This window comes from Ochotona princeps, chromosome 11 (assembly GCF_030435755.1).
Source record: "Ochotona princeps isolate mOchPri1 chromosome 11, mOchPri1.hap1, whole genome shotgun sequence".
Taxonomy (NCBI): Eukaryota; Metazoa; Chordata; class Mammalia; order Lagomorpha; family Ochotonidae; genus Ochotona; species Ochotona princeps.
The window spans coordinates 27,018,683-27,030,492 of NC_080842.1; the positions used below are offsets into that span (position 1 = coordinate 27,018,683).

At 37.4% G+C, this 11,810-nt stretch overlaps 1 long non-coding RNA gene across 1 annotated transcript in view; it reads right to left on the minus strand.

Moving 5' to 3' along the window:
- The window catches only part of LOC131481436 (uncharacterized), a 366,383-nt gene extending 355,352 nt beyond the window's left edge, over window positions 1–11,031 (minus strand). The window contains exon 1 of the long non-coding RNA XR_009246331.1: window positions 10,929–11,031. This is a non-coding gene — a long non-coding RNA (uncharacterized LOC131481436). The remainder of the gene's footprint in view (window positions 1–10,928) is intronic.
- Window positions 11,032–11,810: the final 779 nt, after the last annotated feature.

Genomic DNA, 11,810 nt, shown 5'->3' on the forward strand with positions numbered 1-11,810 from the left:
AGGGAGGCTGAAAAGGAGGGAGTGGCAGAGGCAGACAAGGCAGACAGGGCCAAGAGGTAGGGTAGAGAAAAAATAGGTAGAGGAGTCTCCCTCCCCTATCTGCTGAGTCCAAATGGCTGCAGTGACCTGGGCTGAGTCATGCCAAAGTGAGGAGGGTGGGACCAAGTTAATGGGGCTATTCCAAATGGGTGGTAGGAGCTCAACAAATCCAGCCATCATACCTGCCTCCCAGGGTCTTTATTAGCACAGAGCTGGAATCAGGAGTCAGGTCTGGGTACTGAACCCAGGCACCTTAACCAGCTTCATTACTGCTGGCTAGACAGACCCTGTGGAGTTTTAACAAAATCATTCAGCAAAAAAGTGGAGGCAAAATAAATAAGATAGGATTTCAATAACAGTATGTCCTCTATGACACGCTTCCCACTATCCACTCACTTATTCCAGCTACAGATCCTGATCTGCCTCCAATCATTGGTATTTGTATAATAGTGTATTATTAGTATTTCCTGTCTGCATTAACCATGTCAATGGATGCAAGGGCACAGATTTTTCACAATTAATGCCACACCAAACTAAATACACAAATTACATATAATAAGAACAACCATGTAAAATCGATGTGCTGATGGTCTGCATCCCTAAGTGGATGTAGCTGAGGAACCATCAGTTTCAAAGTGAAATGCTGATTTACATCCTATCAGAATTTTGAACTAGTAATTGCCTTAGGCATTAGCCTACAACCTAATAACCTAAAACCCAAAACATGGTGTTCCACACCAGTTGTAAAGCCTTGAAAATCATATACATTAGCCTCTTAGACTTATAAATGATACAGTGTAAAACAACAAAACAGTGAAAATTAATTGTGTATGCCAAACACTTATTCAACAGTGACTCCCTTGCAGAAGGCTTGAATATCTTTACTTGAACAAAATTTGCCAAGTTGATTATACATGTGGTATCTTACCTCTTAATACATTTTACAATTTGCACATAATGGTTCCAAGGGAACTTGTAAACCATAGTAAATCATAAAATTCATTTTGCTTTGCATCAATTCATTCATCCATGCACCAACTAATCACCTCATTTCAAAATTCAATAAACCTAAATACCTGGATTTATGATGCTTTGTTAGAATTAACAAGGGAATATCAACAATGTGGAATTAGAAGTGTATTGCAACTTAAAGACAAGCACCTAGCTGAAAACAATTAAAAAGACTCGGCAGCAATAATTATATCCACAGTGTTAGCAAATAAAATAAATTAAAACTGATTTAATTCCTGCTCTGGGAAATGGGGGGGAACACAGAAAAGCCTTAATTTAGTCAGTTAAAATGCTGAAGTTGTTTTGAAGCAAAACTTTAAAGTGATTGTGAATTGGATTTCTAGTATTCCTATTCTTAATAGCGAATGCAACTGCCCACACAGGTGTATTTTTAAGTACATATTGGTTGTTCACATTGTAAAATGTCACGATACATCTTACAGCCTTCATTATTCTTATGAGAATTTTTACAATGAAGACCTTATTGGGGGATTTATTTGATCGAAATTCACTTCCTATACCATTATGCTATACAGTACAGGACAAAACACCCTCTGATTTAGGAGAAGTCAAACACAATTGACTGCCATAACCACATTTCACAATCACTTTGACAAGATGCCATTCACCTTCTAAACTGAATCCTTGCTTTTACTTTATACTTATGCTTCAAAAAAGTATCCATAATGTGGATATTAAGTTCTCATCGTGTGTCTATTTAGCCACACACACATGAACAAAGTTATACTTACATAGTACACAAACCCATATTCATTTAATTTAAGCTAGGATATGAGATCAAATGTACAACTGTCTTATTTCAATTCACAAGTATCAATTCAGCAGATGTTCTTACTCGGGGTCTCTCAATGTATAGTAAAATATTTTTCTGCTATTAACAGTGGATGATTGTTGCTTTGATTTCTAATGTTTTCTTATTACATTTTTCTTGCACGCATGAAATGATGAAAGGAAAAAAAACTTGCAAATGTATATGGAGCATTTAGTGGGGGACAAAGAAAAGTATAGGGCAGTCATTTTTCTTTAAAAAGGCTTAAAAAGGTATGTGATTGTTAGAGTCACAAAAGGTCTATATGGTTCTGTTGCTCCTTTAATTAAATTCTTAGAAGTAATCAGATGCAAAATGACAAATGGCAAGAAGAGAACATATCAGCGCTGCATAATTTCATCATTTATCCCTATAACTGTCAATCCACAGAGGGCTATTTTTTATACGTCATCTAAATCATAAGAGCTGGTACCTTTTTCTTTGATTCATGTTAGCCCTGCCGTATGATTTACTGCTAAATTATTTCCCTTCTCTTTCAGGGAATTTTTTTTTATCTCTTTTCTGTGATTAATCTCTGTGGTTTGAATGAGCAAAGCTTTTTAGATGAGTGAGTGTCACAATTTTGTCGAGTATAAATTTTTTCAGTATGATTTTTTATACAGATGTTTTTTTAAATGTGCTTAGATAAGACAATTACTTATTTAAAGGCTGATGTTCCCATTAAAAATCTTTCCCTACCTCAGTTGTGTATTCCAAGCATTCCTTGCAGAAAAAATGGCCTTTGTTTGACAAGACTCAGTGACAATGATTATGGGCGGTAAAAAAAAACACAGAATCACAGTATTCTCCGAAGAAGAGGATCCTAGTTTGAGTGATATATGATCTCAGAACATTTTGATGTCTACTTTTGTTGTGTGAGAAAGTGCCAAATAATCCTGTCTCATGTGTGTGTGTGTGTGTGTGTGTGTGTATTGGGGAGTGTGCACCTGTGCTTTCTGCTGGCTCCTGAATGCTCATAGCCCTGCCTCCCTGTGAACACCTAACACATCAGTCCCTGAATTTTAGTCCTTTGAACAGAGAAAGCAGATGTTTCCAGCTGCTTTAATGAGCCCCATCAACCAGACTCTCTTGCCATATTGGATGCCTGGGAATCACATTTTATTTCAAGTTGACATATCCAACGTGCACATGGTAATCTTTGGGAAGGCAGTTAAAACTACCTCCACCAATCATCTCTCCCTTACACATCTTTGATTCTTTCTTTTACTAACAGATTTTACCTAAATTTCCCAGGTTTATATAACTAAGTGCTTATACTTGTCGTCTAAATACTCAAATCCAGTGTTGGTGTGAAGTGTATACCTGAGCAACCCCAAAGACAGCCACAGATAAAAAGCAAAACAAAACAAAACCACATCTTATACAATTTGGCTTTTCAGTCCATCGAATGTTTCCTGTGAAAATGACTTATCACTGATTTCTGCTCTACCTCTTTCCTCTTAAATGTTGAGGGCATACTTGAAAGAGGAATAATTTCAGGATAGAGCAATAGAGCAAGAGAGTGATTTAATCTTTACAAATTCTGCATTATGCGACCAATGAGTAATCCAAGTTTAATTGATACTCTCTGCTTCCCCATTATTATTCTGCAAGAATCAGGAACATTTTAAGAGAACTGTAAACACAGGGGATGTGCTTAAGTGCAGAGTTTATTCTAAGTAAGTGTTGATTTTCTTTTCCTTCTGTTCCTATACTCACTGACATGCAGACCCAGCAGGGAAAACCATGCTGACCTAGATGATGAACTTCATAAAGTTCATGGAAGACACACATTTTGAAAAACAAAACTACCAAAAAAAAACCCTATTTGAATTTCAGCATTTTTTTAAGCATCCAAATAACCTTATATTTTAATTCCATTTTCCTCAAATTGTTGGAACTATTCTTTTATGCATTGTGTTAGTTTGATAAAATTTCAAATTTGGTCAAATACTTCTGCTAGTTTTCAAGTCAAAATAAAATAATGCAAGTTAGATAAAGGCAAGCACTGTCAGGAACTAGAATTTAAAAAGAAATAATCGTGTTCTCTGAGTTTCAGATTTTTGATGAATATGAAATGTCAAAACATAACCCTACAATTCTTTAAAATAAATCAGGTTTTTAAAGAAGATGCTATTCATTCTAACAAGGGGCAATCCATGTGGGAGAGCACTGCTTCCTGTTCACATAATACTATCCATGTGCGTGTTTATTCATTCCCTTACTCATTTCCATTCCTATTCAGGCTAGCAAACCTAAGCACTGGACAACAAATGTGAATTTCAAGATACATATAGTGTATGTGTGCACCTAGAGGGGAAGAGAAATCAACAAAGTGAATGAGAAGAGAGAACTTGATAGAATCGCATTTTGAGGCAAATTGTTAAGCTTGACACCAAGGGTAAGCAAGATGAATGCATTCTCATGAAAGGGAGAAGCGAGTTGGAAACAGAAACGATAATCTGATACCTTTTTTTTCCCCCAAAAAGCTACTCAGAAACTTTGTTGTCTTGTGTCATCTTGCTCAATAGTTGGAGATGTGCACTTAGATTCTGACTGCTGCAGTCTCTCCTGTCTGCTACACTTTGCTCATGGGTATTTACACATAGTCTGTCACAAACTCTGTTTGCAAGGAACAAATACTGTTTCCCATTGTCCATTTACAACAGGAAATGTTCAAGTCAGAGGCTCAGTGGACCACAGTGACATTTATGGGTCAAGATGCACATTCAAATGCAAGTTGATTTTCACAGTAGGAGACTTCACACAATGACACCAACTTGCCAGGCCCTAAGGGACAATGCTGAGCAAGAAAAAAAAAAAAAAAAAAAAACTTAAGCCACAAACTACAGCACATGAGCTGACTTTGACTAAAAAGAAAACTTTGTTGAATTTGAAGACTTGGCCTATAACTATAATATCAAGTTCATTTTTTTTCCTACTAACTATTCTGTGTTAAAAGGATCAAATTTACTGAGCAAAAGAAGTACAACTGCAATAGATACCTGAAGAAAGATTCAGACTTGACAGAAGTAATGTACCCAAGTTAACTGATCTACAATCAAGCGGATCAGGTTTGAATCTGGGTTATGTTTTATTTTTTACCATGGTTTCAAGGTGACAACAATTTTGAAGGAAACATGCAAATGTATACACAAGGATGATTCCAGATGTCCCTACATGCTATGAAAGCAATGCATGAGAAATTCAAGGAGGGTATTTTGGCAATTCTGAAGAAGTGAGTTTGAATAGCAATACGTGCATTGCTGGGTTTTCTGCCAATGTTTTACTCTATGTAAAACAATAGCTAACTTGCAACAGTTTGGACTAAGCAACACGAACTGCTGGCTAGTAATCTTACAGAATGTGTTTAATATCTTTGTTATAGATTGAAAGATTTCATTCACCCATGGTATTACAAAAATATTGCTTACAATGAAATGTAAAGGCTCAGCACTTTTGTGTGTCTTGGGGTAGTTAACGCACTGTTTCATCAGTTGTAAGCACTGAACAAGGAAAGCTTAGAACCAGACAGAAACAGTCAGCGGGGACTCACATATACTTTACTAGGTAGGATACAAAAATAAGTTACTCCTCACTGGGGTATTGAAGAGATCTCTGCACACCCTCCTAAAACTGTGCTGTGCCTCAACTGTTGACATATGCCTTGTTAAAGTTATAAGCCAGTTTGGACAATCCTAAAATCTGCCAAGTTCAGTAAAAATCATGCTTCAATACAATAAACTGCTAAATACAAAAATGAAAATAGACACGAGACAGCTGAACAGTACCCTATAGACATTTTAAGGTGGATAGAAGCCGGTTGTATATAAACTAAAATTGAAATATCAATGAAGTAGTCACAGGATGTGGTTAAGAACTTGCATTTTCTAACATATCAGTCACTCAATACCATGTCAATTAACTCCATAATGTTGTAAACTGTTATCGATGTTATGTTATGGCTTTTAATTGGTCGGGACGATATTCTGCCAGGTCTGCTTTTAGACCAGAGATGGTCTCCCCAAGAAACTGTTGAATTCATCTGGCCAATAAGATGCTGGACTCTATGCATGGTACAGGCTTGTAATGAAAGAAGCATGGCTGGATTTCAACTGTAATATAGCAATAAGGTGGAGGAATCCACCATTGGGGGAGGGTACAGGGAAGGGTTGGGGCAACCTCAAAGCCTATGAAATGATGCCATAAAATGAAATGCAATACAAAAGCACTGCTGAGTAGTTTTAGTACAAAGTCTCTCATAAGGGTTGATGGCTTCACAATATTTCTGCTTCTTAGATTTCTCTTTAATATTTATTTGTATATTTTGAAAATCACACACACATAAACACAGAGATTGATTCATTCATTGGTTCTCTTTCCATGTGGCTACAAAGGCCAGGGGACAGGAAAAAAAAAAAAAAAACAGGTGATGGCCAAAACACTGGAGAACTTTTGTTACTTTCCCAATCTATTAGCAGGGTGCTGGATTGGAGGTAGGGCACTGAAATACAAACTGGTGCCCTTATAAGATGCCAGATTGGCAAGTGATGTCTCCATCACCTGTGGCACAGTGCTGGCCTCTGTTGGGGATTTCAAATATGAAATAACCCAGGTTTGGTTCTCTAAGGACTGTCCTGAGCAACATATGCAACCATCCCAGATTTCACCTAGAATGATGGTCTGTAATGATCTTCATAAACAAGTGGCTGAAGTCATCACTAATATCCAAATATTGGTGACTTTCTTGCAACTGGAAAAACAGATAAAAAAGCCTTCAGGCTTCTCAATTACTTATTAGAAATATTTATTCGAAACTATTTACTCAAAATAATTTTTTTCAAAATTATTGAAAATAGAAAAGTCAGCTTGTAGTAAGAATTTGCTGTGGGGCCAGCATTGTAACATAGCCTGTAAAGCCATTATCTGCAATAGCACCATTGCATATAGGTGCTGGTTTTGTACTGGCTGCTCCAGTTCTTTATCCAGCTTCCTGCAAATGACCTGTAAAAAGCAGTGCTTAGGATCACATACCCAAGTGGGAGACCCGGATGAAACTCCTGGCTTCTGGCTTCAGCCTGGCCTAAATCTACTCACTGGGGCCATCAGGAGAGTGAGCTGATAGATGGCAGATATCCGTCTCTCCTGACTTTAATAAATAATAAACACAAAAAAATTATGAAAAATGTTATTTGGGAGGTTTGTATCAAAATCAAGTGTTTGGGTTGGACTGTTGGTTCTGGTCTTCATTCCAGTTTCCTGTTAATGCAGATACTGAGAGGCAATGACCCAGTTATCCTGGACTGAGACAATCCTGGACTGAGACCTATCTAGGCTCTGAACTTAAGTCTGGCCCAACTTGGGTTGAAGTATTTTGGGAATCAATCAGAGCAGTGGAGTGTATAGGAGTGTCTCCCTCTCTCTCTCTCTCTCTCTCATTCCCACACCCTGCTCTCTCAAAATAGATAAAGAATAAAATGATCTGCAGCTATAAACAGAAAAAACACAACAACTACTTTTAGTTTCTACGAGTTTTCTTCTTTTTGGTAAATCTAATTTTGATGAGATTGAAATCACTATATTATATACCTCCCCCCCAGATTAGTCATTAGAGTGTGGGATTAAATAGTTTCATTACAATGCAAAAAGGAAAAAATACTCACTAAATAATAGTAATTTTCAGTAACAGCTGGCCTAATGTCTTTGTACTAACACATGTAATGGTCAGCTTTATTTAAATTGGTATCCTTGTTTCATTATTCGACTATTAAATGCTTTAATAAAATTTTATTTTGAAGGTCTATAAAATTACCAATTTGGCCTGGCAGAGTGTATTTCTAAAGCTCATTCTATATATAAATTAAATGTTTCTCTCCTTGTTAATAAGGAGATGCAGGGTAGCAACATTTTGCAATTAGAGAGTAAAGCAGAGATTATACAATAATTATTCATTTAACCAATGGAATAATATAAAAAGAAAAGTGAAGTTGAAAAAGAACAGAGAAATCTAGTTGGTTCCAGATGACGGCATTTTCAGAGACATATACCATAGGCCATACTTTAATAAACTGTAAAATGCCTTAATTTGAAATCTGCTTTTTTCCCTATTTAAAAATAATTGCACTAGACATTTGGCCCAGCAGTTAAATTGATGTTTGACCATGTACATCCCAAATATGAATGCCTATTTCAAGTCCTGGCTCCTTCAATTCCAATCCTGGGAAGGCCAAGTCCCTAGCTTTGGCCTGGCCAAGACCTGACTGTTGGGACTTGATAGTGAGCTAGTCAAGGAAATCCCTAACTTTCATTCTGTCTTTCTCTCTCCCAAAATGAATAAAAATAAAATTCAAAAAGTTGTCATAGTTTAAACAGGAGCTGGATTAAATGGCTTCAATAAAAGATAACAGACGAATAAAACAAAAACAGATGTAAATGTTGCATTAATTCTACAGAAACACTTTTTTCTTCCTCTACACATACAGGTTCCCTCTTGTAAACTGTTAATCTTCTAACAGCAGTATATAGCTCTTATTTGTGAATTTTCATAATATACTGTTTGGGGCTTTTCACATAATTAGACTCAGTAAATGTTCAATAAAAAATAAAGATGGCTAGGGGAACTCTTGTTCTTTAAATTATGTTTAAAATACAGACAGGCTAAAATACATAGTTCTCCCTTGGATAAAGCAAGTTTAGAATTTCTCACTGAGGGAGAAGTAGGCAAATGTTTCAGGTCGAACAGAAGCTAAGGGATAGTGCTTAAATCTCAAAATTAAAAAATTCTAAAGTATTCTTCTGAAGTAAGGAATTTTCACATGGAATATGTTTGCCTAAGTTTAGAGTGAGCCTAAAACACGCAACAGAAAGCTCTTGTTTCCTGTTATTTATGCTGCCACAAGGTCTGAGGAACACGTGTTGGTATGTGAGTCATTGCACTCTGCAGCTGCTCACTTCTATGCTATAGATGTTACAAACATTCTTTATTTCTCTTACAAAGATGAGTAAAACTAGTATGTCAGAGTCCAGCAAAGGGCACAGTGACTCAGAAGAAAGTATGCGTACTGATTAGCTGTGGTTGATTTTCATTTGTCACCCTGCTTTGTTTCCCATACAAAAACACTTTCTCAGAGCTTAAAATGCCCGGACAATGCACACTAGCAATATGAATATCTTCAGAAAAAAATGTTTTAAAAGTTCCAACCAAACCTGTTTCCTGTTGACACTCACTAGTGTATGAAAAAAAATGTATATGGGTTTCATACAATGACTTCTGTTATGGGTATATCGGAAAAATTTGTACACATTTTCCCAAACCGTTCGACTCATTAATTGCGTGCTGCCTTCCTAGCACCACAGCCCACAAACTCACATTTGCAAAGCCAAAAACTCATTCCTGGGGTGGGTGAGAATTCATCCCGCGGCTTTGTTCTGGATTATTTGCTCTTCAAGTGACATTTGGTTTAGCTTTCTTTTTGGAGATTTGTCACAATGAATTTTAATGGGTAAGAAAGACACAACTAACTGCCTCTTGTACTTCTAAAACACGAATATGTCCAAGAAAATAATATACCCTCGCTTGAATTCATACTATCTTCTCTCCAAGAGCGCTGACTTGGGCGAGCAGCTGCTTCCAATATTCTTAAAGGGTGGGTGGGGCTGAGGGAGAGAGCATTGGTATCACCTGGAAACTCCTAGCAAGACCAGTTCTCAGCCCCAAACCCAGGCTTGCTGAAGATAAGCAGAGCCTGGGATGTGGCCTAGCACTCTGTGCTTTAACAATCTTCCCAGGTGATACTGGATGTCTGGAAGAGGATTCAATGAAAAATAACAGCTATGAGGCTGATGCAATAATATGAATATTGAATTTGTTTCTTATCAATATTCAAAGAATTTCTTCCTGAATATACTGAAATAATATATTGGACTCATGGTTTTTAATAATTATTTGTAGTGAATGTAATTTGGAACCTCGTTTCACTGAGTTTTGTCTTGAGAAAAATAATAAAAGAGCTAGATGATTGAAATTTGTCACGTAAATAAATAAAAATTGTCAGCAGAAAAGGAGGAATAAAGAATTGAAAACTAGGGGAAATTAGCTTAATCTCATTCCATTCTGACAACTTTTTAGATGATTACATTAAGCAATAACCATTCATGATTGTGCTTTATTTTTAAAAGAAAAAAAGATGATACATGTATTTTTTGTTCCTTTTCTGTCTTAATCTTCAAACATCATCAAATGTAGCCCAATAGGATAATGGCTGACCATCAGAAATAGACTGCCCATGTTACAATCAGCTCTAGATGTACAATGCACATTTTAATACATTTACAGCTCGCCTAAGACATGTGTTGCGTGTCACTTGCAAATGTACTCATTTCATTTAAAAACACATTTTCACGCTGATTCTCAAGAGATGAGTTAGATGAGAAAGACTTAAAGGCAACAGGTTCAAAGTCATAAGAATCATTTTCTGTATCTATTGAGAAGGGTGAGGAAAGGGACAGTAAGGAAGCAACAAGAAGCAGATTTCCGTCGATCACATTTTTAAAAAGTGGACTTTCAGCCTTATTTGTCACATCCCTGGTAACCACTCAGGGCTTTTGAGTTCAATTGCTGCCAGTACACATCCCCCAGATGTGCTCCTGAGTGATAGCAAGTTGGACATCAGTTAATGGAAACCTGGACAGAGGATACACTGAAACCTGGAAAAAGCAACCAGAGATGGAGCCTCCTAGAAGGCTCAGCAAAGCAATTCAATCCTCTCAGGCATTTCAGCCTGAAACAGCCTGGAGTTATCCCACCTGCAACTCTTCCCCCTTCCTCTTGTGAAAATAACTAATTCAGCTCTGGTTAGTTCAAGTTTTCCCCCTTCTATGCATTATGTTAACATCTTTGTCATCCTAGTTCATTTGATTTTTGCCAAGAAGTTATGAAGGAAACATTAATGTTAACCTAGGTTTAACAAAGGAGAATTGGGTAGAGTTTTACAAGTTGTTAGAGCACCTACTTTCCAAACATGGGTCTTTAAACCCCTGGTTTCCTTACCTGTTGGGAGTCAGCCAGCGCCGTCTATCATTAGGTAGTACCTCTGTTCACCACTGTCTCTGAAGACACTCCACTCTGTTCCAGACACCCTCGCTTGAATTCACACTATCTTCTCTCCAAGAGCGCTGACTTGGGCGAGCAGCTGCTTCCAATATTCTTAAAGGGTGGGTGGGGCTGAGGGAGAGAGCATTGGTATCACCTGGAAACTCCTAGCAAGACCAGTTCTCAGCCCCAAACCCAGGCTTGCTGAAGATTAGCAGAGCCTGGGATGTGGCCTAGCACTCTGTGCTTTAACAATCTTCCCAGGTGATACTAATACAGAATCTAAATTCTCAGGCTAGACATTTGAGGGTTATAATCTAGAAATCTGCATGGAATGCTAACTAGAAGTAAAGTATTTGAGGTAGCTTCATTTGAACTTTCTTCCACTGAGTGATTTACAATTCAATCTCAGTTTTCTTAACTGTAAAGTGGGAACACATTTTAGATTAGTCTGATTTTCATTGCTTTCATGAAATACCTGAGGCTGATTTTCTTTTATGAAAAAAAAAAAGTTTTGGAAGCTGAAAATGCATGTCGTATGGACTGGCACTGTCCTGCCTCTGGAGGTTTCCTTGCTTCATCTCATGCAGGTGCGTGGAATCAGCATGTGTGGAAAGGAAGGTGGGAGGGGGCAGTTCACATGGTAAGACAGGAAGCTGTGCAAGGAATTGGTTAGGCTGAGTCCTTTAAAGTAACCTTCTTGCGAGCATTAACCAGGGTGGGATTAGCATTTAGCTCAGCAGTTAAGACACTGGCTAAGGCACTCACATCCTGTATTGATGCCTACGTCTTGTTCACAACTTCAACTCCTGACTTTAGTTTTCTGCTGATACAGATCCA